This window comes from Choloepus didactylus, chromosome 6 (assembly GCF_015220235.1).
Source record: "Choloepus didactylus isolate mChoDid1 chromosome 6, mChoDid1.pri, whole genome shotgun sequence".
Classification (NCBI taxonomy): Eukaryota; Metazoa; Chordata; class Mammalia; order Pilosa; family Megalonychidae; genus Choloepus; species Choloepus didactylus.
In genome coordinates this window covers 114,864,984-114,890,279 of record NC_051312.1, presented here as the reverse complement: position 1 = coordinate 114,890,279, position 25,296 = coordinate 114,864,984, and the positions used below count along the sequence as shown (strand labels likewise).

The following is a 25,296-nucleotide window of genomic DNA, read 5'->3' as shown; positions in this document are numbered from 1 at the left end:
ACTGTGTACAAAATTGTTCTTAATGTCTGTGTGCTGATCCTTAAAACAACCAATAAAATCTCTAAGTTATGGAAAATAAAACTATATGGTAGTAGCAGAGTTGTCAATAGAACTTGAAGATTGAACCAGTCAAACTTCAAGAATTTTGACTTCCTCAGGAAGTATCCTCAACTATCTTAGAAAGACAACTTAATAGTAGTGTTTCCTTTGTGCCATTATTTAAATTTAATTTGTTAGTAACCTAACAAATTATTACTCTCGAAAAAGTAACATGCAGTATTTATTAATTATAATTCAAGTATATAAACAAATATATATCTTAAAATATTCCCTGTATTTGAAATTGAAATTGAAGCAGAGAATTTTTGCATACAACAAACTTCACACATTGACCACATTTTAAAAGTAATCCACATAACTGTCAACAGCAGAGTGAAAACCTTGCAATAGCCAAATGTAGCATATTACAATGGGAAAGAATGGTGAAATAGCTAGCAAGAGTTCCACTCACAGAAATAATGCTTACCTATCTCAGTTGCAAAAATAATCAGAGACAATATCATAGAATTATCATTTAGTTACATGAAATTTCAAATTAATATACACTAAATGCACTGCTTATCTTGCTTATGTATCTTTGTAACCTCTTTTCTTATTATTCCAGTAACACAAAATGCAAAATACATTGATCTCAGACCAGACTCATGAAAAATGGGATTTGAGCTTCTCACCAACTATGAAAAGTGACTATGACTACATGCTTTCTTAATATATAAGAAAAAAACAAAGGGATTTTAAATATATCTATTATTTTATATGAGTCCTTCATAAAGCTTATATTCTATTATACTGATACATGCTCTTTTACTGACAACTTACATTCCTGGTGCGTCAGGAGCCTAAGGGTTGTGATCCTTGTGTCCTTTGTTCTCTTTGTTCGGAAACTTGCAACACTTTCCCAGACCCCATGGCAGTCTTATACTCCCTGATGAGGACAGCCTTTTCAAGTTACAAGTTACTAGAGAAAAACAAAGAACAGGAATATTCCAAGAATACACCACTGGCCATGTGTCAGGACTGTGTTAACAGTCTAGAGACAAAACCCAGAGAGCAACCAGGACTGTGATGGAACTTGAAACTCTGGGACAAAAGAAATATTTGAAGGCCTATTTGATTGAAGCAATCAGGGATACTAAGCTTCAAGATGTAAAACCTTTGGCAGAACATTACTGACACATAGCTCATAGATTTAGTAAAATGAATAAAGGAGCTAATAATGCATACAAAGTGGTTTCATAGTGCCTACAGAGCCTGGCACACAGAAATCACTCAGTGACATTTAGCTAGCCCTCAGCCAAATGGTACAATTTGAATTGTTCCCACCTTATTTAAGGGATAGAAAAAAAATCCAACTGATGAAAGTCATAGCAGTGAAAATTCTACCTCAATAAGACAATTTCTTAGAGTAAAATGAAGAGGATAATGTCAAGTTATTTATTTTGAGAAATGTGGAAGATCGGGGATATTACAGGGATACTTCATGGGTAAAGTGATGATTTTTGAAAGTCTCTTTTAGTCAGAGTTCTATGATTCTATGAAATGTGTCCTATCCAAAATTTGAAGCTTTTTGATTGGAATATGTAAAAAGTATCCCATAAGAAAAATACAGTCAGCTAACTCATATATGGATAGATATTCACAATAGGGCTACCCATAATAAAGTCTCAATTCATAGAAGATGTAAAGCAGCCTGAACTTGAAACACATGTTCAAGCAAAGCAAAATAATTTAAACATTCAGTGAAACAAAAATCTACTGGAAAACAATCAGTTAAAAAATGTATGTCAGAATTTAAAAGAACTGATTTTGGAGATGACTAATATTTTCCTTTATTTATTTTGGTGCCTATTTAAACAGTAATGTTCTGCTTTGCAAAACACTTATTTAAAGAATGAACTTTTGGAATATGGTCATTTTTAGTTCTTTTAAAACTATTATAGAATCCTTTTATTTTTAAGGAGGTGGAGCCATTGTTTGAGTTATTTTAAGTTAAGACGTGGACTCATTTGTGAATAAGTTCTTCAAACATCCTATTTAAATGAGGCCAAATTGAATCCAGGTAGATCTTAATCTACATGACTGGAGTCCTTAAATGCAAAGAAAATTTAGATACAGTCAGTCGGTAGAAAGCAGAAACTGGAAGAACCCAGAAGCCAGAAGTCAGAGAAAGCCACAGGAAGAAGTCAGAATCCAGAAGTCAGAGGAAACCAGAAGAGTAGACACAAGGAGAGAAAGATCACTATGTGGCAGAGTATTGCCAGAATACAAATTTTATTTTTTTTCTCTTATTTATGTGAATTAGTTTGATCTTTTCAGATGTATTCATATTCACTTTTACTTTTTTTTCAGAATGAAGGGCAAAGTGAAAAACATCACATTTCTTTCAAAGGATCAATCTTTTTTTAATGTAAAGGAGTTAAACATTAGTATGAAGAAATCCACCTGCATCTTGGGATTTTTTTACAAAATGAAATAATGTGGAATATAATTATTATTAAGAAGAGTTTTCTGAGTGTACTATTTTTGACACCTATGATTAAAACTTAAATAATTTGGTTAACTAAATGTTTTTTTAAATATTTTTTATTAACTAAGGATTGAGGTGGACAAAGTTGAATGGCAATTCTTCCAAAATACATTTCTTAAAAGGTTTTTACACAACTCCTTAATTTTATTCAACAGCAGGTTAAGAAATTATTATTGGATGAAGCTTATAAAACTGTTAGAAAGTATGAGATGGGAAAGCTTCTTCACTCAGTATATGCTCCACTGAAAGCTTACTTATGCACATTGGAGTTGTGGAAATAGGGTTTCTTTGTATAATCAATCACAAAAATTATCTCTGAAAAATTTACCAATAAAATTTATGAAACGCATTAAATATATCAGTGATTATCACTGTATGAGAATTGCTTTTATAAATAGTCACTTTTTTTTAGAAATTTATAGTTTTGGGTTTTGTATTTTCTTGCAGGTATATTTTACCTTTATAAGCATGAATAGTCCATAGCCCAGTGCCTCTAAGTATTTCTCTGTGACACTTAGCACACTGTAGTGCAATTACGAGTTTATTTGAAATTTTTCACTGCCATTTACAACACACTATTTGACATATAGTATTTGAATGAACTATATGAAATAGCTGGTTTTGTAGGTCAACATTTGATCATTTTTTTAAATGAATGACTAGTTATGATCTCTTCCATTTTTAAGGACATGTGATTATTAGAACATGCTACATGAAAGATTTTCCTCTTTATACAGCTTAAATCATACAGAGGTTGTAGATCGACAACATTATAGACAGACAGATAGACAGACAGACAAAACAGACAGATAGATCCTTAATAGATAGCTAGACTTGGTCCGGGGTCCTGGTCTTTGGAGCCACACATATTCACTCTAATCTTTCTTCCACATGATGGTACTTTTAAATAGCTGAGAACATACAGAGTAAGTCTTCTTTCCTACAGACTGAACATCATCAGTTCCTTTCATCACCCCACCACCACCTCCATTCATCATCCCTTGCTCACTTTTCACCCAGCCCCTGCAGGCTGCTACTGCCCCTCTCCCAGAAGTGGCCTCTCCAGTACAGAGCACAGTGACATAAACACAGTCTTCACTCTGGACAGTATTTCTCATAAACTTTTTTGTAGCCATGGTTCACTGCTATTGATTTACAGCCATCTAATCCCCTTTTCATTTTATTTATTATTTTTTCTTCTGTTTCTTTTTTTGGTGTTTAGTTTTGATTATGTCTTAGGTCTCTCTGCTAACAAATGAACCTCACTGGAGCAATCTTCTATATAAACTCAGCAATATCATGGATATCATAGCTGGAACAAGAGCTTAAGTTTATTTGGTTCTAATTTATTTTACCCAAATATTATCTCTCTATATCCATAAAAATGAAAATAGATAGCAGTATAAACTTTATTGAATTATGACATTAAAATCACCTGCTTCTTAAATGACAAGAAAGACACAATTTTCTATTTCAGACAAATGGATACTTTTTTAATGACCATTCCAATTTGTTATAGATTACAAGTAAAAACCATAGTGTTTAAAGGTTTGTCATTATATATTGATTTAAATTTCCCACCCCTCTCTCATATATAGGTATCTTTGAACACAGTTCTAAAAAACCTAGGTTGTAGAAACTATCACACCATGCCAAGCCCCAACCAACAGTATTCCTGAAAACCCTAGGGAGTTTACTGGGCTCTATCTAAGTCTCCATAAAATTTTTCTCAGTAAGTTTATTTTTTCAGAAACTTAAGGCCTCCAGATTGATTCTATGACAGACAAGACCTGAAGCCCAGAGGTAGCAGTCTCTCCAAGAACACCAAACAGTTTCATGCCTCTAGCCCATAAGGTCAACACCCCTTTCCTGCACAAAGAAGTTAAAATGGCCATTGCCCAGAAATCCCTGAAGATCGAAAGATCAAATGAGAGGGAGGAGGTGTAACTGAGAAATTTAGATTTAACAAATGACTGCAAATACAGATTCATTATATAGATATTCCTTTTCAGTGTTTAGAGTTTTAGAATAGCCAGAAGGAAATACCTGGAGTTGTTGAACTGTAATCCAGTAGCCTTGATCTCTGAAAAAAAAACTGTGTAACTATTTAGAAAAAAAAAAAAAAAAAAGATTCAATTTCCATGTTTATATGGATCTACTTCTGGATGTTTTCTTTCATTCTACTGATCTATATATCTATCTCTGACAATACTACCCTGTCTTTTGTAAGTCTTAAAGTTGCGTAGAGTGCAATACCAGCGATCAATAAGAGGGAGGGGTAAAGGGTATGGGATGTTTGGGGTCTTCTTTTTTCTTTTTATTTCTTTTTCTGGAGTAATGCAAATGTTCTAAAAATGATCAAAGTGATGAATACACAAATATGTGATCATACTGTGAACCACTGATTGCATAACTTGGATGGATTGTATGGTGTGTGAATATATCTCAAAAAATTATGTTAAACAAAATAGGTTGTAGAAATCTACAAGCCAGAACGGTACTCAACAGATAGTAATTTTTTAAAATATGTTTTAATTCTGTAAAATTTTGTTCATTAGCTGCAAATAGAAAATTATCTTCTGACATTTAACACTATTTTTCAATGCCTTTTCTGATACTACAATATCAGATTTTCAAATATGAAAAATATCATCATAAAAAAATAGTTATCATCACTGATTTGTCCATAGATGTTTAAGGTAGCCTACTACTTGTTAAAGTGGGGCAAGGTGTTCTTGAATCGAATTTAAATTATAACATTCATGATTTTTTACAATTTATAATCCAAATCTGGATTTATGTAATGATTTCTATTTGGGTGCTAATTACACCAGAAAGTGCTTAGCTCCTTTTATTCATCCACAGAGATCGTCTTTGGCCATGGTTTTCTATTCAATTATTCTTGAATTCCAGCACTGGGAGGCATTTCTTGCAGGAGTCTATCTCTGGAATTTTTGTCTCCACAGTAATAGAGACTGATTAATGGTCTTCAGAACAAAGCTGGTGTTCTTGTGAGGCTGAATTGAAGTTTTCTTTTTTTTTTTTTTTTCCTTTTCCTTTCATTTTTCACTGTTTGCAGATAAAATACTTCCCCTTTCACAAAGGTATCAGATGTACGGATCATAGCATCCTGATGACAATGAGAGATGGAAATTCTTGTGGCCCTTGTATGTGCTATCTTCATCTTTGTAAAAAAACACACAGTCACATGCAGAAATCACTGAGAAGTTCACATTTCTCCACATGTAACCAATACACCAAACATAATATATAAGCACATAATTTATTATTTGGGCGGTGTCTTTGGAAAACCCCACTAAATCTCATGGTGATCCTTTGTGGGAGATATCCTGATGTTTCTGGTTTTACAATTACAGAAACCGAGGCTATGTGGCTTCGGCACCAAATCACACAGTTTTGACATAGCAGAGTTTGGACTCTAACTCATGCTTTCTGGTAAAAAAAACATAAAAAAGTCAGGCCAGGAAACTACAGTATAGAAATCACATTAAATGAGATTACAAATATAATTTTTTTTCAATTCACTTGCATTTTGTCCAAACAATTCCAGCTATTTTACTTCAGGAAAGTTGCACAAGATTTTGTTTTGAAATACATATATATATTTAAATCAATTTTTAATGTTTTATTTTTTGTCAGTGTACTTAAGATAATCTGATTTTTAAAATACTGGAGGTTAATTTATTTCTGTTTGCTATGTCTGTTATTAAGGTAGGAAGAATTTCATGGAGAAGGCCTTCCTCCAATTGTAAAACGTTAATGAATTCTTTTCACCTATTGTTAGGTTTTATCTAATTTACAAAAGATATAACATGTAAATGCTTTACAAGACATCAAGTATTTTAATACTTTAAATATTTTATGCACTTTTATTTATTTTATAAATAATGAATTTTACCTATTGCTATTGTTATAGGTTTTACAAATTTTACCTAGAAGCAGTTGTTTATAAAGCCTCTGGTGTAACCGAATGTGACTTAAAAATGTAATATTTCTTAGAAATTCAGTGATCACCTGTTTTCAGTTGATATATTCATTATGCTTTACTCATTTATTTAGGTGGACACCCAGAAATGCATGCAATGCTTACTCAAATCATGCAATACAGAAACAATGCATATTAGAACTATATTTACTTCATTAAAAACAAAAAAATCCTATTATATAAATCTTCACATCCAAAGATGTGGATTTTGGCAGTTGTAAGTATGAAACATAAGCAAACATGGAAAATTTTTCAACTGAAATGTTATTTCCACATTGACATCAAGTCATGTTTTGTGCTGTAAACTACCAGCACATTTTCTGGAATTTAATGTTTAATGTTTTGTGTTCTGATCCTCAAATTTCAGCTTTCTACTTTTAAGCAAACTAAATAAATTTCTTTTGCATTGCTATGATATTAGTGTGTGTGCCACTTTAAGTTCTTAATATTCTAGAGTTCTATCAGGCATTCAAAGTTTTTATCAAATGTTCTCAACTTTTTCTTCCTTTCTTCCTACTTTCCTTTTTATTTCTTATTCATAGTTTGAGTAATCACTGCATGCCTCAGATGAGCTAGATCTGGAAAGCAAAGTCTGGGCCTGGTGTTAATGCAGAGAGTATGAATAAGTCTACTGTAACCAGAATTAGGAATAGTTCAAGGCTGTGCCACCGACTTTGGTTTGGTTAGATGTAGGCGCTACCTACACCAGTGCCTTTCTCTCGGTTGAGAAACGATGACCCTCCCTCAGCTACTTAGGCTTTTACTAAGGACTTACCTGTTCACAAGCATGGAACCATAACTATCTCTTGTGCTTTGGAAGAAAAATAATATCTAGAAGATGCTGGGCAAGTATTTCAAAGACTTTCAAAATTCTAGAAGGCTATGTATGCAATTGTGCTTCCCAGAAAGTAAGAAATTAGTTCCAGCAATAAACTTGTATATATGTTCTTTATGGTTCCATGAAAATGAATGTGCCTGATAGGTTTATGACAAAGTTATACACTGTATTAGTGATGGAAAATGAAAGGATTTCATTCTTAGATACTTGTGATTGCCTTAATCAGTAATTATGATACTACTTAAACTCTGTAGACCAGCATTATTCGATAGAAATTTGAGAGCCACAAATGTGAGCCACAAATGCAAGCCATGTATGTAATTTTAAATTTTCCAGCAGTCACAGTAAAAAGTATAAAGAAACAAGTAAGGTTAATTATAGTAATACATTTCTTTCACCCACTATATCTGAAACTTTGTCATTGCAACATGTGATTAATAAAAATTACTGATGAGATATTTTACATTCTTTTTTTTCACAGTGAGTCTTGGAAATCTGTGTTCAGTTTAATTTATGACACACCTCAATTCAAACTAGTTGCATTTCAAGTGCTCAATAGCCACATGTGGCTAGTGGTTATCTTATTAGACAGTACAATCATAATCAACAATAATATATTGCTAAGGAAATGGCTCAGCCCATTATTTTTTTTTACAGTAACCTCCCAGCTATTTGATACTTTATGAACCACTTCCAAGTTGCTTTGCATGTAGAGTTCTTTCATATGCTTGTAACAATTTCTTCTGGCTGCCACCATGAGGCTGTCGACTCTCAATTCATAGAATAGTCCTGTGTCTATTTCTAGAGACCTAGCTATCTTCTCACATTCTATTTTTAATCTGTCATAAGTTGTGAAGACAGACTACAAAATCTGTTAGAATAGCTTTTATAGATGTTTACGTGGTTGGGAGTGAGAGTCTGAGAAGTTGTAAGAACAAGGTGCATGCCTTTTATCACTCAAGCCTTATATATTGTAGCCTTTTACTGTTTGACTCTTAGCTCTTGATTCTATCCTAGTTCATGCTTTATAATAAAAGGACACAGTGTACATGACGTGTATATTTGTGTGTGTGAGAGAAAGAGAAGGGGGAGGAGAGAGGGAGAGAGAAAGAAGACAGTAGAGAGGAGAGAGAAAGAGTAAATTGATGATCACTATATTTTTATCCATAGCTCTCAGAGTATAGAGATTTTTATCTGCTACTCAAACAGGTCACCATAAACACAATAATGTGACAATCTGTTACCGTTAACTCTGTTGGAGAGTTCTGAAGACGCTAGAGAGGATTAAATGAACTGGAAAACTCAGTCTATGGAAAAGTCTATTGTACTCATCTCTGTTATATCCACTGCTATGCATCACTAAAATCATAGAACAACATGATTTGCTATAGTGACATATAAATGCACAGTTCATTTTTCATCTTCTTTATTCCAAATAAAATCTCAGAGAGTCTTTGTTTCCATTCTACATGCTAGCTTAATAGCAAATAGTTTAAATATTAAAATTATATTTGGGATATAATTATGAAGTGCTTAATTATTTTAAGTATCAACCTATTTGAGAAGCACATAGGTAATAAGAGCTATTTACCATAATAGTGTTGTCCACAGATTTAGTCTATAATGTGGTGGTGAAGCTAAATTTTCCAGATTTTTATCATTGCAATACTTGTAAATAACTATAAGAAAGTACTATATGCAACCTCAAATCTTAAGCTTCTTCATTTTACTGAATTCATCCTATCTATTCATTCCATCTTATGTGTAACAACAGATCCAAAAACTCACCTAAATCATATGTGATTAAAAAAAAAAACACCTTTAATTGAAAGTATTCTGTTTTTTTGTTTTTCCTTTTGTTCATATTGGAAGCAAATTGGGTAAGAAAAAAAATGGCTTGAAATTAAATATTTTATACTTTACAGTGTAGAATTTAAAGTAAAAGCATAACATTTTTAAATGACATTTTCCATCATAGTAATAGAACAAAATTGACAACCACAAGATCAGATGCCACTGTGGGCAATTTATAAGCTATCAGAAAAGTTTTGATCACAATTTATCATGTCTTTTATACACGAACTAACCACTAAAAAGCATATAGAGGTAATAATTACTTATATAAACTTCCCCCACCTCCCAAAAAATAGACATTCTTAACTTTTTTTAAAGGACAAAGAACTGTAATTGTACTAAGTGAATTATATCATTCATGAAACAACTTTCCATCTTTTGGAACCCTTGGCTATTGTCTCTTAAACTTTAGTAAAACAAAATACTGTCCCTTGGAAACCATTTACAGAGTAATATCTACAACTAATAGTCTAATTAGTTAACTCACCATACATTAGATATAGGGATTGTCTACTTCCTAATATTAACATATTATACCTGAGGATGGTAGACCACCATTTGAAGATTACTTAACATCTGCAAAGGCATGATATTCAACTCCTCTAATTTACATTTGAACTCTTTCCCTTGATCAAGAGTCTTCCATAGAAAAATAAGGGGGAGATCTTAAATCTGGATGCATAAATTAAAATGAAACTAATATTCTAATTCCAAATATCAGCCACATCAACCATTATTTATGTATTTTTCTTCAAATATTAATGAAGAATGTAAAAGGCACTAAGGAGAGTACAGATAGATTTAAAACAGAGTACCGCTCCAGTTTGCGAATGCTGCTGTTATGCAAAACACCAGAAAAGGAATAGCTTTTCATAAAGTGAGTTTATTTGGATACAGAATTACAGCCTGATGGCTATAAAGTATCCAAAGTAAGGCATCAACAATTGGATACCTCCACTGAAGGATGGCCATTAGCATCCAGAACACCTCTGTTAGCTTGGAAGGCACATGGCTGGTATCCACTTGCTCCCGGGTTGCATTTCAAAATGGTGTTCTCCAAAATGTTGCTCTTGGGGAGTTTTGTCCTCCCTTAGCTGCAGCTCCTCTTCAAAATGTCACTTTCAGTTGCTCTGAGGTCCTTCTGTCTGTGAACTCCTTTATACAACTTCAGAGATCCAATTAACATCCACCCTGAATGGGCGGGGTAACACCTCCATGGAAATTATCCAATCACACATCTCACTCACAGTTGATTGAGTCACATCTCCATGGAAATACTCAAAGGATTCCAATCTAACCAAAAGTAATAGGTCTGCCCCCACAAGACTGCATCAAAGAATATGGCTTTTGGTGGGACATAACATATCCAAACTAGCACAAGTACCTAGTTTTAAAAATTATTACATAGTAAATACAAGCACACAAGCAAATATCAATGATGTCAGTCAATATGTGACATTTTATTTCATTTCATACAAGAAGTGACTGGGACATACTGTAAGAGCAGTAGCATTTGACCTTGAACTTGAATATGAAAAGATGGAAAACTGCAAGTGTAGGTCACACCAAATAGGATTAATAATATGAAAAAAGATCTTAAGTAAGGACAGTGAAATAATATTTAGGGATACTGAGTTGTATAAATTAAGTGGAACATAAATTTCTTTGTGGAGAGTAGTTGAATTAGTCAGTTATTGCTGTATAACAAACCACCCCAAAACTCTGTCTTAAAATAACAATGTATTTTCACTCACTTCTCTTGTGTGCCTGAGGGTCAGCTGAGGTCGGGCTTGGTTGGACTGATTCAGCTGGAGTAGCTCTATTCCAAATCTCTCTCTTCCTTCGTATTCTCATAGCGATGGAAAAAAGGTATTACACTATCACTTCTGCCTCATTCTATTGGCCAAAGAAAGTTAAATGACCTAACCCAAAGTCAAGATACTGGTAAATACACTTAATATCTTTATGTAGAAGAACTGCAAAGTCACATGCCAAATAGCCTAGATATACAGAAAGGTGAAGAATTAAAGTCAATATTGCAATCTACCACAGTGGTATAGTGGAAAATTTCAAAGTTACTCTATAGCAGATCTCTAGAAACAGTGATGGTTAACATCAGAGTCTTTTCCCTTCTTCTTTATTTTACATGTCAAAAAGAGCTATGAAAGTGTAGGCACACAGATGTTTCATCATAATATTTCCTTCCTTCCTTCTTTTCTAAAACTACTTCTGAAAAGTCATTTTGGATTTTGACCCCCATGGGCAATATTCCTTGGCATTTAAAGATAGGGAAAAGCATGACACAGCCTAAATGTGAATATTTCCTTTGCTTCTGTGAGTTCTTTCCACAATCTATATCTTCAAAAAGAGTACTATTTACTGGTCAAATGCTATGTATGAGATATTTTTCACACAATCATGTTAAGTTCAATGTTTGACTCTTTACAACTTGTAGAGGCCCTGTATATATTAGCACAGGCCTATGCAACATAAAGCTGGTAATCTTTCCACTCTGCCATATCATCACCCTCAATGTTATTACTCTTTTTTCCCTCCTTCTTTCTTTGGGCAAACCCAGGTTTTTTTTCATATCCTTAGGAACTCCAACTTAAGAAATATTTATCCACCAAGATGTCTTCTACAGATTGGCTGATATTGAGAATAATCTATCTGTAAAAGACTGAAACCAGTCTCCTCCCACCTCTACAATGGCAAACAGAGAGATAAACGCTGCTTAAAATAGTCATACAACTTCAGATTACACAGTGTTTCATACCAACTGATTCATCACTTATTTAAGTCATTCTATTTAAGATTGCATATTTAGGTATTTATGTGTGTTTCACAGGAAAAATTTTACTATAAACATTTGAAAACACACCTTCTAAAAGACAACTAGCTACAAATATAGTAAAACTTGAATAAATAATTTTACAAATGCAAAAGATCAGAAGTATCTAAAAAACACCTCAAGATGAATTAAGATTTTTTATTGAACAACAATTTTAGAAAGAACCATTCCACCTCCCCTTCCTGACACTTAGAAAGCATGCATTTTTACATTGGTCTGCACAAACCACTCCTGAAGGACTACTGTGGACACTCCAATAGTTAGAAAGTTCTTTCAAATATCCATCCAAAACTGTCTCCATGGAACTTCCCTCATCATTTCAAGTTCTCAATTATGGATTCCATACTGTAAACATTTTAACTAATAGTGGCGCTGTTAACATACGCCATTCACATGAAGCAAACAATGTATGTGAAAAGGCTTTTCAAATGTTTATGCAATTTTCAAGACCATTAATGATGAAAAATAAAATTTACCATTTTTTTTAATTGGGAGAACTTTCCACTCTATTTCTATCAACTACAGTACCCTCTCGTTGCATCCAAAGATACCGAAGGGTAGAATTTTTCTTTCATTAGGTGATGAGAATTCAACCAACACTGAAAACCTATAAACATAAACCACTCAGACTCTTCTCTAACAGAATGAAACTCTTTCTCTTGGAACTGGGCCAATGCCTATTGCAGAAATTTGTGCAAGTTACTGAGTGAAACATTTCATTCTGTGAGGCTGAATTCAGAACCCCTTTTAATACACATTGCCTCTTAATATAGCAGAAATGTAGTTGATTGTGTCAAGATGAAACTGTCACTGTCTCTCTGGAATGTTTTAGTAGTTGTAGTGACAGATTAGGTGTAAGCACATGAATGAAATGGGGCCTTATTTAAAGTGACGCTGTAAATCCACTCTCATCAGATTCATCAATTATAATTCACTTACATCTTTTTCGGAGTGCTCAGTCTGTCTCATTTGTTTCAACTGCTTCTGCTTCCTATTTTACCAATATGCTTTTCAGTTAGTTAGACAGAACAATAACAAGAGTGACATAACAAGAGTAAACTATGTTCTGCCAAACCTGCTTCCATAGATTCTCTGTTCAGTTAAATAACCTCAATATCCTTAAATTGAAATTTGGATTTATTAATAGCTGACAAAAAGCCTCCTCTCAAAAATTAGAATTCTGTTGAACTACTTGAATATAATACATTTAGCTGGTAATTGATAGAATGCACCAGTTCACAGGTGGGAAAGACACTTATTACATTCTATTTCCATCTGCTGATATGTCTACCATAAATTTAAATTGCATATCCATCATCCATCTGGAAGCAAGCATTAGATCCAAAAACCTCTTACCTACAGCTGCTATGGTCTTTTCAGTTGTCTTTCTTTGAATGTCACAGACACCACAAATAGCCTATTTCTATCATTGTAAATTCAATTAAGGTGCCTAGATTTAATTTATATCTAGTAATCAAAGATACCTGAAAAGTAGCAGGTTAATATAGACTTTTATTAGTTAAGATGCTCCCGTGATTAAAAGTTAAGAACAAAATGTTTTATTAGAGGAAATAACACCTTCCAAGATGTTCACGCATCATTTGTAAACAGCACAAATTGTTATTGTTAGTTTTATTGTGTATAAGTAATCTATGCTGAGATCATTCTTGTAACACACAGAACCATGATAGAAAATCCTGGTCTGGCAATCTTTCCAGTAATGGACCAATTCATGTGGAACTTAATTTTTTTTTAAACATTTTCAATCCCTTTCCAAACCATTCTCTCCCCTCGTTTTCTAGTCTGTTTTCACTGCAAAATTATTTTAATGATATGTGTGACAGTGAGGCCTTCAATCTAAATGGCAACCTTGTGCTATTTACTGGAATGAATGAAAAACAGTTGAAGTGTGGAATTTTCTGAAACAACCTCCCAGAATGTGTATGTGGCTAGGAGAAAGCAAAATTAAGCATACTGGTAAAACTCCTACATTCTCCCACAGAATCACTCTCAATTCAAATTCAGTCACTTCTCTTCTTTAATCCTAATTTTCAATCCTGAAGAAACTCAAAGTATAAAATATGCTGGGGGAAAAAGTATTCAATTAACCTGAAAAATTAGAGGATACAATTACGGCAGCTTTGAAATTGGATAGGATATTGTTAAGATCTTATTATAAATAGTTGGAAAACAAGGAGAAATCATTGTTTATCTGGAATGGATTGACTTCCTTGTGATGACTTAATTATCCAAAATAAATATTGTAGGCAATTAGCACATGGGAGATTTAATTTGAGATAATCTATTGGTGTCATTTTAGTTGTGGATATTAAACATGTATCTAATCATATATTCTGAAGTATCTTTGATGTTCACTTTTTCAAGGACAACTTTGTAATTACAAAATGGTCAATTTTACTCAAAATAAATGTAATTTATAATTAGCAAATTCTGTTGGTTGTATAAGTACATAAGAATGAGAAGCTGCGCAGCAAACAGCATGAAAGCTACCTTCCATCCAGAGCCCTCTCAGGGGAATGACTCTACCCCTGTCCGCCCACTTTTAGCACTGCCTTCAAATGTAAATGGCATAAAATCCATCCGCTAGCACCTTATAAGTTGGGTAAGGAAGGAGAGATAACATGACACAAGAGGCTACATCAGAGGACTGTTTCTCTTGTTTCCAGCAGTTTAACAATATCTTCATGGACTTGCGATGCTCTTATGAAGCCAAAAATCCAAGGACAAAAGTGTTTACTAACACAACCAAAGTCTTTTCAATTCAAAGAAAAACAAAACTGTTTTTAAGTTTGAGTATATATATATCACATATTAAACGTTAATATATTGTGCTGTTGTATGAGAAGCTCCATTAATGACACACACAAGTTTTTTGTTTTGCCTTCACCTTTCCTTTCAATTTTAAAAGCAGTTAAATAAAAGAGACACTTTACCTGCTGAGAATAGTGTCCAAATTGTGCTCTTCGAAAAGGATCTGGTTTCTGCAATGTAATCCTTATGCAGTAGTCATGCAAAATGATGCTTAGTAGATCTTGAATAGAACTATATGACAATCCTTTAAGGTTACCTGTTAAGAAAGGATAAATACTATGATGATTACAAATGATCTTTCATTCAACCTTTCTTTGAAAAATAAACCAAAACAAAAAAACACTTTTTCTATTGAGTATTTTATACTAAGTCTCAGTTTAGCTATACATGCAATCATTATGCTGTTTACACATAAAAACATACTTATAACATTTCTCATTAGATATATTTACCTAGTAACTTTTCAGATTTATCTTTCCTTTATAATTTATACTTAATAAACAAACAAGAGAGAATATCACTCTAAACTTTAATGGACCTTGATCACTTAAATCAATTAATTCACAAACTTACATCTACATTTCCAACTGTTCTTAGATTTTACAATTCAAGGCTATTTCTAGCATTTACAATGTTCAATTACTTTTACTATTAATTTTATTTAAAGGCTTAACATTATGTATTTCTTCTTAAAAGCTTAGAAGTGGCCATTGAATTGTATACCTAAAAATGGTTAAAATGGCAAATTTGGTTATATATTACATATTACTACAATTTTGTAAAAGCTTACGAGTGATTTACATTTTCAAATATCTTTGAAAATTTTATTAGTTGATGTTCTCTAGTAACCTGCAGGAAATTAACACATCTGGGGCCACTCTATTCTCTTTAGTTCTAATGAAGTTCACTTCCAGTGAAATTCTTCATGCAATGAAATTTGTATTTCCATAAAATTTAGACTTTGACAGATTATTATTGTTTCAGCCTCAAAATAAAGCATATGTTTTATCTCAGATAACTAAACTCAGATATAAATTTTGAATATTTACTTGGTGACTACTAAGCGACTGAAGGCCAACTAAAATTCCATGTTAAGATATTACCAAGAATCAAAGGAACCCTAAGGTGCGTATTTTATGATCAAGTTGAGAAAGAGTTATTTGAATTTGCTATAGTCTTTGCCACCAAAGATTATTAATCTTTATGACCCTATATTTTATTACTTGTAAACCATATGAAATTGATATTTCTGTAGGGCAAAAATATTGGAATATTGGCAAATTCATATGGATCAACCTAAGATTTTCATTAATCCTTGCTTAATTTCTGACATTAAGGTCAAATTTCTAAATATCATTGGAGTATACACATTCACCTAGATTACAAATGCCTTTTATCCCTCCCTCCTTTCCTTTCTTCCTTCTTTCTTCCATCTTTCTTCTTTATTTTCTTCCTTCCTTTCTTTTTTCCTTCCTCGACATTACCACAATTATAAATTTCTACTTTATCTATAAGAAGGCAAAATTTTAAAAGGTAAAGTAGGAATGATTCCTTTCTTTGGTTTACAAAATTTGGCAGACAGTTACTTAAGCAAGCAGCAAACATTTATTTAAAGGAGATAAAGAGTTATGGTACTTTCAGCTCTGTCTCTCATTAGGAGGAATTCTTTGGAAATCAAAATCCCATGATCCCATTACTGTCATTTACACTTAGTGGTTACACAGTGCCTTTTTTTTTTTAAACTTCATGGAAACATTAAGAAAATTAAATGACTTAATGCACATAAAATGCTTAGCAACATGCTTGGCACATACTGGGCATTCAGTAAATATCACCAATTATCATTTTCCCTCTAACATAATGGATTAATATAGCAAAATAAGAAGTTATAATTAATGGTAGTGTTGGTGTTGCCACAAAACCTACCTTTCAAATCCTCCCCTAAATATGCAGATCAGAAGCAAAACTTTTGAATGTTGTCATCTTAAGTAAGGACATTCCTATCCTTAGGATAGCATGGTCATTTGGAGTCAAAGTCAGACCTTCTCCAGGTATCCGCCATAACTCACTCTTAGATCTGGAACAAGTCATTTAATGTTTCTGAGCTAGTATCTTAAAAAGGGGATAATGATATCAGATCGCATTCTCTGTCTACCTCAAGGAAATACGAGCAAATTCACGTTAGCCCTAAGGCTCAAATCACATCTTATGAAAGATGACCTTTGCCACCTATACTTTTCTCTCCTTTTCTTTAGAAAGCAGAAGATCCAATTTGACCCAGAAATCCTAGATGATTTACTCAAAAAAGGAGTTGCGTATTTTTCATGACCTTGTTTCATTTGCCTTTGGTTGACATGAATCTCTTACATGGTTCTGCTGTAACTTTATTTAATATGGCATTTAATTTGCCCAAGGAAAAAACAAGTCCTTTTAACCAATAAAAAAATTAAAAAAAACAATCAACTGATATTTTCATTTTCTCTTTTACATTCCTGCATTCTTCTATTTCAAATTATCTCCATTGCCCATACCTTATTTTTATAATTTATCTCATTTTTTTCCCATTTTACAGACTTGGAAAACATTTTTTTCTTTTTTCAGGGTGACTTGCTTTAATAGAATACTCTTGTAGTTTTCTATCCCTAACACACTGATAACTAGGAAAACAAATATTCAAACTTAACATGGAAGAAACTTAAAACTAAGTCCTAAATTGTATTTAATCTATATTGACAGCATATTAACTCTAAGATAATATTTCGCACTTTTCTCTGGGCTTTAAATGATCTTCCCTCTGCTTTTATCCATTGGAAGAACTTCTATTCATACTAAAATATCTGTTCAGGCATGAGCTACTCCTAAGTTTCCTTAACAATGCCAGAAAGATTTAATTATTTTGTGTTATGCTACTTCTAAGCCTTACTACATCTCTTAATATAAATATTGTCCTGTACCCAGTGACATTTGTTTCTTTCCCCCCTCATAGAGTCTTTCATACATCCTTGAAGTCATCTAACTCAATGCAATTTAAATCTATATCTAAATACACAAATAGAGGGCCAGATTAAATGTATGTAACAACTGGGTAAATGAGTATTTGCAGAAATTATATCTGGTTCAAAAAAAAGCTATACTAAAGAAACACATATTAACGATGAAAATTTTATGATTTTGGTAATAGTAATCACCAAAGATATTAATCTGACAGATCTTGAATGAGTATAGACAGTAGCAAAGCATTCCCATTAGCATCATTTCACTCTTTCTGGCTGGTTTAACTCTATTTTGAAATGACCTCCTTTAAAGATAAGAAACTCAGTCAATGTTCTTCTCTGTAAAATGCTTGTTGTTTTACTCTATATTATAAAAATAAAAGTACCAAACAAAATGGAGAATTTTGAAAACTTTATTCTTCCTCATTTATTTCCTTGAAATGGATCAAAAATGCACTGTCAAATAATAAGTCATTCATTAATGATTTAGACCACATTTGAAGGAGAAAAGATATAGTTAACATGTTTGCTCTAATTGAAGTAATATTTTGTCCTGTTTCTAACTATTCATTTCTCAATTAAATTCCTGATTTTCTTTATTCAGTAACCACTGAAAGCACAGAATAAAAATCCCAAATCTATTCAGAGATGGTTGGGTTCTATCAATGCATTTGTAGAAGACAAAGAGAAGCTCAGAGTGATTTGAGTAGTGTGCTACAATCAGCTCACTTGCTACAGGCAATTGTTAAATTTTCAGGAATTTACTAGCTAGAATTCAGCCATGATGGAATTATCAGAATCGACAAATACTATAAACCAGGGACTTTTAAAAAATTCATATATCCAGTTTACCAGCATAACACTGTTAATCACAAATTTAAATGTGAAAGCCAGAGAGCCTCTGAATAGCATGTAAAGATTTTCAGATCTTCAAGTTAAAGAGTGGAAAATGTTGAGGATCAGGTCCATGAGTTAATTAGAAGAATAGCTAAACTCCATAAAAGGTTGAATTCTAAAAGCTAGCAAGTCTGTCACCCCCAAGCTAACAGCATTGATTAGTACAGAATGGGATGCTGAGAATTGAAATGGCTATATTGGGCTAAAATTCTCAAAATATTGAATTCCATAGGCCCTCTGGGACTTCAAAAGTGGTATTCTCCTCCTAGGTATAGTCTCCTGCTTATTTCTTGCCTGAAGAATATGCAAAGGTCTCTGCATTGAAAGGTGGTATGTGACTGCTCCTCTTCAGAATCTACTATCTCCCCTGTAGCCGTCAGCTCAGTCACTGTGGTTAAGATAACACACACTGCCAGGGAAGTGCGAGCCTTGCTAAGAGAGGAAAGGCAGTTAGTTGCAGGTCCTAGCCAAGATGCAGTGGCAGGAGCTAAGAGTAAATGTATGGAATGTGATCTTAACACTTCTGGATCATCCAAGGCAGAACATAAAGTTAGATGAGGAATAATTTAACCAAATGGAAGCATTCTCCTGTGATACAAAATTTAACACTATTTCTAGACACCAAAGAGGGTAAAAGCATGCTGCTGAGATGGCCCTTTGAAAGCAATGGCCCACACATAAAAAATTAAAATGTCAGAACTTCCATGGTAGATAGTGAAAGAATGTATCAAAAAGCTCAATGAAGCAGGGCTCCTAAGGTACACATACTATGGAAGAATGTAAAACTGTGTTCAATGAATGTGCTGATGATGGAGACACCAGAATCATAGGGAAGCTTATTGGTGACTGTTTTCTGTAGAACAGCAAACATGGTAGGAAAGACATTACAGAACTAGGCTCTTTAATAATATTGGGAATATTAGGCTTCCTGAATAAAAGAGGCAAGCTGGTAACAACTGATTACTAGCAGCGCAGTGAGTGCCATTCTCACCATGGATGGCAAATGTGGTGTTGCAGTCGGCATGTCCTGACACACTGAGAGCTAAGAAGATGTTTAGTAGAAACAGTGTCACTAAGAGCAACATAGAAGGACAGAAAACACGGGTATCACCAACTCTCTTCAATCAAAAGCAATCAAGAACGGTATCTTAATTTTTCTGAGCTGCTATGACAAACACCACAAACTAGTTTTGACTTAAATGTAATTTATCGGCTCACAGTTTAGAGGCTAGCAGGCTTGCTTCCTCCTGGAATCAGTAGCGTTCTGACTGGCTGGCAATCCTTGGGTTCCTACTTTCTCTTCCTAGTTCCTACTGACTTCTGGCATCTGGCTTCTCCCTGTAGTTCTTTCTCACACTGACTCCCAGTTTCTTTCCCTTTATAAGGCCTCTAGTAATCTAGATTAAGACCCAACCTCATTCTGTTGGGCCACACAAAATAACGTCTCCGAGAGATCCTTTTTACAATGGATTCACATACAAAGGAATGTGAATTGAGATTAAGAACATGTCTAAATAGTGGTAACCATAATTCAATCTAATAAAGACGGATTATCACAAGGCCCAGAAAGGCTACCTCAAAAAAAAGTCACAATCCATTGTCCAATCTTCAGACCTGAAATGGTTTTCAGACCCAGAACATTTTGTGAAGAAGTTGGGCCCCAATAGGAAGGACCCTACAACATCATAGAATTTTTATATGGTAAAAAAATGCTCCCATCCTTCCCCAAAGGGACCTCCAGCTATATACTAGGGTAATTGTCTAGTGAATAAAAGGGGATGCCATACATTTTGAGAATTTTTAAATATACTAACATTGTTACCCAGGGAACTGAAGCAACATCAGTGCCTTCCTACTAGATTTGTAATATATAGGGACAGGTAATAAATGGAATCCTGGTTCAGATAAAGCTCACAATTAGGCTACCAGGTCAAAGACCCACCCAGATATACTCCCCTGTCACCGAATGTATAATTGGAATGGATGAACAAGAAATGGTAAATTCAGTGAAACTCTTCATGAAATATACGCAATTATACAGAGATTCAGGGTTTGAAACACAAGTCAATTTTTTTTTTTTTTTTTTTGATTCAGTTGTCTGAGGCATGGCAAGACATTCCCTCCAAAGTAAAGGACAGATTCTTGCATCTTGTATCTCCAAAAACTAAAAAATGTAGTGCAACATCTTGGTACATCCCTTACAAGTCTCAAGGCAGCATATTCGTATCTGGAACTACTACCTCAACTCAATTACCAATGACCACCAGTTTTGAATTGGGAAACAGGAAATCACTCTGCAACAAGTTCAGCTTTTCTTGTAAGTAACCCTGTATTTGGGTCATATGACCCAACATACCCTATACTATAAGAGAGAGGGGAAATAAAGAATCACATCATAGTTCCCTGTAACTTTCATCAGCAGAAAATTACATACCCTTTAAAAAACATGGCACTGGGTTCTGACAGAGATGAAGGTCCTGACATAGAATATCAAATGACATCAAGTGATCATACAGCCAAAACTGACCATCATGAGCTGGGTTCTATCAGACATACCAAATTACAGAGTTGTGTAGAACCAGAAGTAATCCATTTCAAGATGAAAGTAGTGCAATCCAGCAGCGATCTCTGATTCCCTTCATCACCCTTTCCCAAGATAACAACAGTAACAATCGTCAGGTCCTCTCCTGGTTTTTGCAACCTCAGTGCCTGATACCACTATCCCCCCAACTGCATAAGCCACAAATTTTCAAGCCACATCTGACACCTCCCACTTTCTTACACATGGAACCAATTATTTACAATATCATGCTTATTTGACCCCTATGTTTCATTCTTTCCATTTCCACCACCATTCTGAGAATATTTTCTCCATTTGCCCCTGAATTGATCTTCCTGCCTTCCACCGTTGCCCTACTTTAAAATGTTCTTCATGCCATAGCCAGAATAATTCAAAATGAAAACCTGATAAACGGCTGGATTGTGTATTTTTTTGTTACTTGTTTGTGCTTTACATTTACATATGATATTTTTGTCACTGACTTCAATTCAATACATATGAATTTTTATTGAGCCCCAACATATGCTAAATACCATGCTAGTTATTGGAAATTCAAGGATGAACAAGATAACTCTGCCTTTAAGAATTTTATGGCCCAGGGAAGGAGTGAGAATGATGAACAGCCGATTTTAATATTGAGTGGTAGATGCTATAACATGGTTCAGCCAGGTGCTATGGAATTACAGGGCAGTGTACCCAGCTACTGAGCATTCAGTTGAAGGCTTTCAGGAGGAAGTGACTTCTAAATTGAAGAAAGAGTCAGGTGTGGGTGGCCACAGCTGTAGACAAGGAGTTAAGTTGAAAGTCATGTGCTTAGGAATCATGTTTGCTGCAATAAATATTTTAGACTTGTTTTCCAGGTTGTTGTGAGAATTAAAGATGATATAGAAAATAAATACTAATTGATAATAATAGTTTCCTTACTTATATATATATAAAGTATCAGTTTACAAAACACTATAAAGTATATTAGAGCTTTAAGTGTCACCCTGGTTTTGTTGCTGTCAGAGAGATTTTACAGAAAGTCAGAAGTAAACAGAGGGTCACAAAGTGAGCAAATTTCAGAGTCCACAATAGCACAGTCCAATCCACTTTCTTTATAATCATGACATAAAATTCTATCATTTCTATTGATCTATTGATCTGATAACATGTATAAGACTGCTCAATTAGAGATAATGTAAAATGTTCTTATTTGTATTTTCAAGGATATTTAACACCTTAACTTTTAATGTAAGTATGTTGATTATATTGTAGTGAACCATTTTTGATATGCAGTCAATGTTTAATGATACCAGGTGGATCACCCTAATTCCAGATTAACTACATCCCACTGACACAATTTCTTCCCCACCCTCCTGCCACCTGTCTGGTACCAAACCTACTCAGCTGTGGAAACTGACAGCTGGTTCTTCAGGAGGGGAGTGGTGGGAGCAGGAGTCAGGTGAAAATGACTCATTAGCAATGAAATGGAAAAAATGTGCAGACTTCCCTGTGGACATTTTGGATGATGCATAGTTCCTTTTTCCAAGGCATCTCCCACTCCAATTGCCCAATCAGGAGTTTTATGGGAAAAAAATAAAAGATTCATATAAATCTCAAGTTTTAAAATTACTATGAGGTGGTATCATAATGACTAATCAATGTATTTATCTTTCTTCACCACTAGTTGAGAAGGCTTACATTTTGACATGAATCATGGCATAAGAGCCAAAAGAAAAATACTCTGAAGATTTGGCTTGAGTATGCCCAGAGAGGTTGCATTAGAAAGATCCTTAGAATTTTGGGAGTTAACATACTGGTTTCTATTCAGTTATTAGCTACAAAATATCTCTTACTTCCCTTAACACCTCTGGACTTCAGATTGCATACAAGAAAAATATGGCCAAAATGATTGAACTATGCTTAATTATATATTTTTCTCTCTTTTTTCCACTATTTCTCTTGGCTTTATTTAAAGTTATTAACACTTACTTTTCTCAAATATTTCTCTTATATTTTGGGATTTTCATATGATCTAAAAATATTTTTGTTTTATAAAATGGGATGTGTGAAATATCAATAAAGAGATGTTTTTATGCCTGTATTTTGAAATAATATACCTGTACCAGACAGGTGGCAGCAGGGTGGGGAAGAAATTGTGTCAGAAGACTGCAAACAGGTATAGCCCAGTTATCATGAAATTGCAAATATATACTTTTTGCAAGAATTTCTCATCAGATATGAAGTATTAACGGTTGAAACATTAATACGAAGTTTCCTTAATGTAAGTTAGTTTTGCAAAATGCCTCTTAAACACTCTTCAAAATTTGGAAAGTTAATTACTTTCAACTAGACAATTTATCCCATTTCTAACACCAAAATGGTAGCAGTGCTAATATGATAAGAGAAGCTCAATATACAAATAAAGTGCACTAGATATTACACAGACACACATTCCTATCAGTGCATACCAATTCCCTCGCAGTTAAGTAGTACCATATACTTTTTAGGACTTTGGTTCTCCAGAGTATTTCCTAAAGCTAGTGACACACACATGTGCCAAGATCCCTAAAAACACCAAGACGTGACTGGGAGAGTTCCAAAAATAAACTTTTCTAAAACTTCTTCTCATTTCTTATCATTTGAACTCCTTTCTCACATATGTGCACTTGTCTTCTGAACCTTCATATTTCCTGACAGCCTGAAGCTCCACCATTAGCAGCAGCTACTAGAAGTCAGACTGTTACAACTGTCACTATTAGTTAAGAATACCATCCAACTTGAAGATAACTAGAATTTCTCCCCTATCGTCCTTTTTGGCTTCTTTGTTGAAGGGTCAAAAGGGTTGCTTGCAGCAAATAGCCGACCACAGAATTGGTTGTAGAAATACTCATTTCACAAAACCATGAACTCCCAGACCAACCTTGTTATACTGCCATTTGTCACACTTTTACCACGTCTTCTATCCTGACTAACTCTTATCTCCCCTAAGCCCAATGTCATGGAACAAAACTACTTCACAAAAATCTTCACAAAGGAGATAGCAGGCTGAAGGCAGTTTTTATAGACTCTTTTCTCTTAGGGTCCTGAGAATTTGTGAGAGCAACTAAAGCCGAAAAAGGTCTTTCTCCCTTTCTACCACTGGCACTGCAGCTGTTAGCACTTCTGGTGTCAACATACAAATGTCAGGAAGGTACCCTCAGAAAAGTAACACCCATGAAAAACAGCCTGGCAGCCTGGCTGGGTGCCAGAGTCTGTAATCATCTCGTTATACACTGCTTGGAGCCGGACTTCCGTTATCACTGTTCCCTTCCATTGCTTTTAATTGGAGCAGGGGGATTTGTTTCACATCAATGGAATGAAAGGGTATTTTTTTAACTCTGTTAAAAAGCATAATTTCAAAAGCAAGGACAAGCTCAGGTGCTTAGAATATTAGGTTCAGCTTCCTGTAATTCATAAACATAAGCCTCATGGAAAGAAATGACTTGAATTAAAATGCGTCCTCCAAGTCCCCACCACAGGGTCTTCCACTGAGACTAGAACACGTATGAAAACTTCCTAAAAATCTGTGAGAGATGTACTACATTGAAGTGTCTATTTGGTATCTCTATGAATTCTAATGAGAGAAAATTACCTGGACATACATTAGAAATCATTTTCCAGTGGAGTAGTTCTCAGTCTTTTAAGAAATTCTCGACTATTACAAAAACATGTAAGGAATTTTATTACACCTTGTTGTTCCTAAAACTCTCTGATTTGATTTTGGCACACTACCATAGCAACAAAGGGGCAGTAGGAAGATGTCTTTCTCCAGGGAAGGGAACTGAGTATTGATAAACTGCTTGGCATCATCAAGCACTTTATGATTTGCAGTTATGATCAACTTTAACATTGTA

The 25,296-nt window shown here is 34.1% G+C and overlaps 1 protein-coding gene across 1 annotated transcript in view; it reads right to left on the bottom strand.

Moving 5' to 3' along the window:
* Positions 1–25,296, bottom strand: part of CNTN5 (contactin 5) — a 1,285,703-nt gene that overhangs the window by 996,708 nt on the left and 263,699 nt on the right. The window contains exons 3-4 of the mRNA XM_037841191.1: positions 16,895–17,045; positions 15,091–15,224 (exon numbers count right to left, since the gene is read on the bottom strand). The gene's annotated coding sequence lies outside the window, so the exon portion shown is untranslated. The remainder of the gene's footprint in view (positions 1–15,090; positions 15,225–16,894; positions 17,046–25,296) is intronic.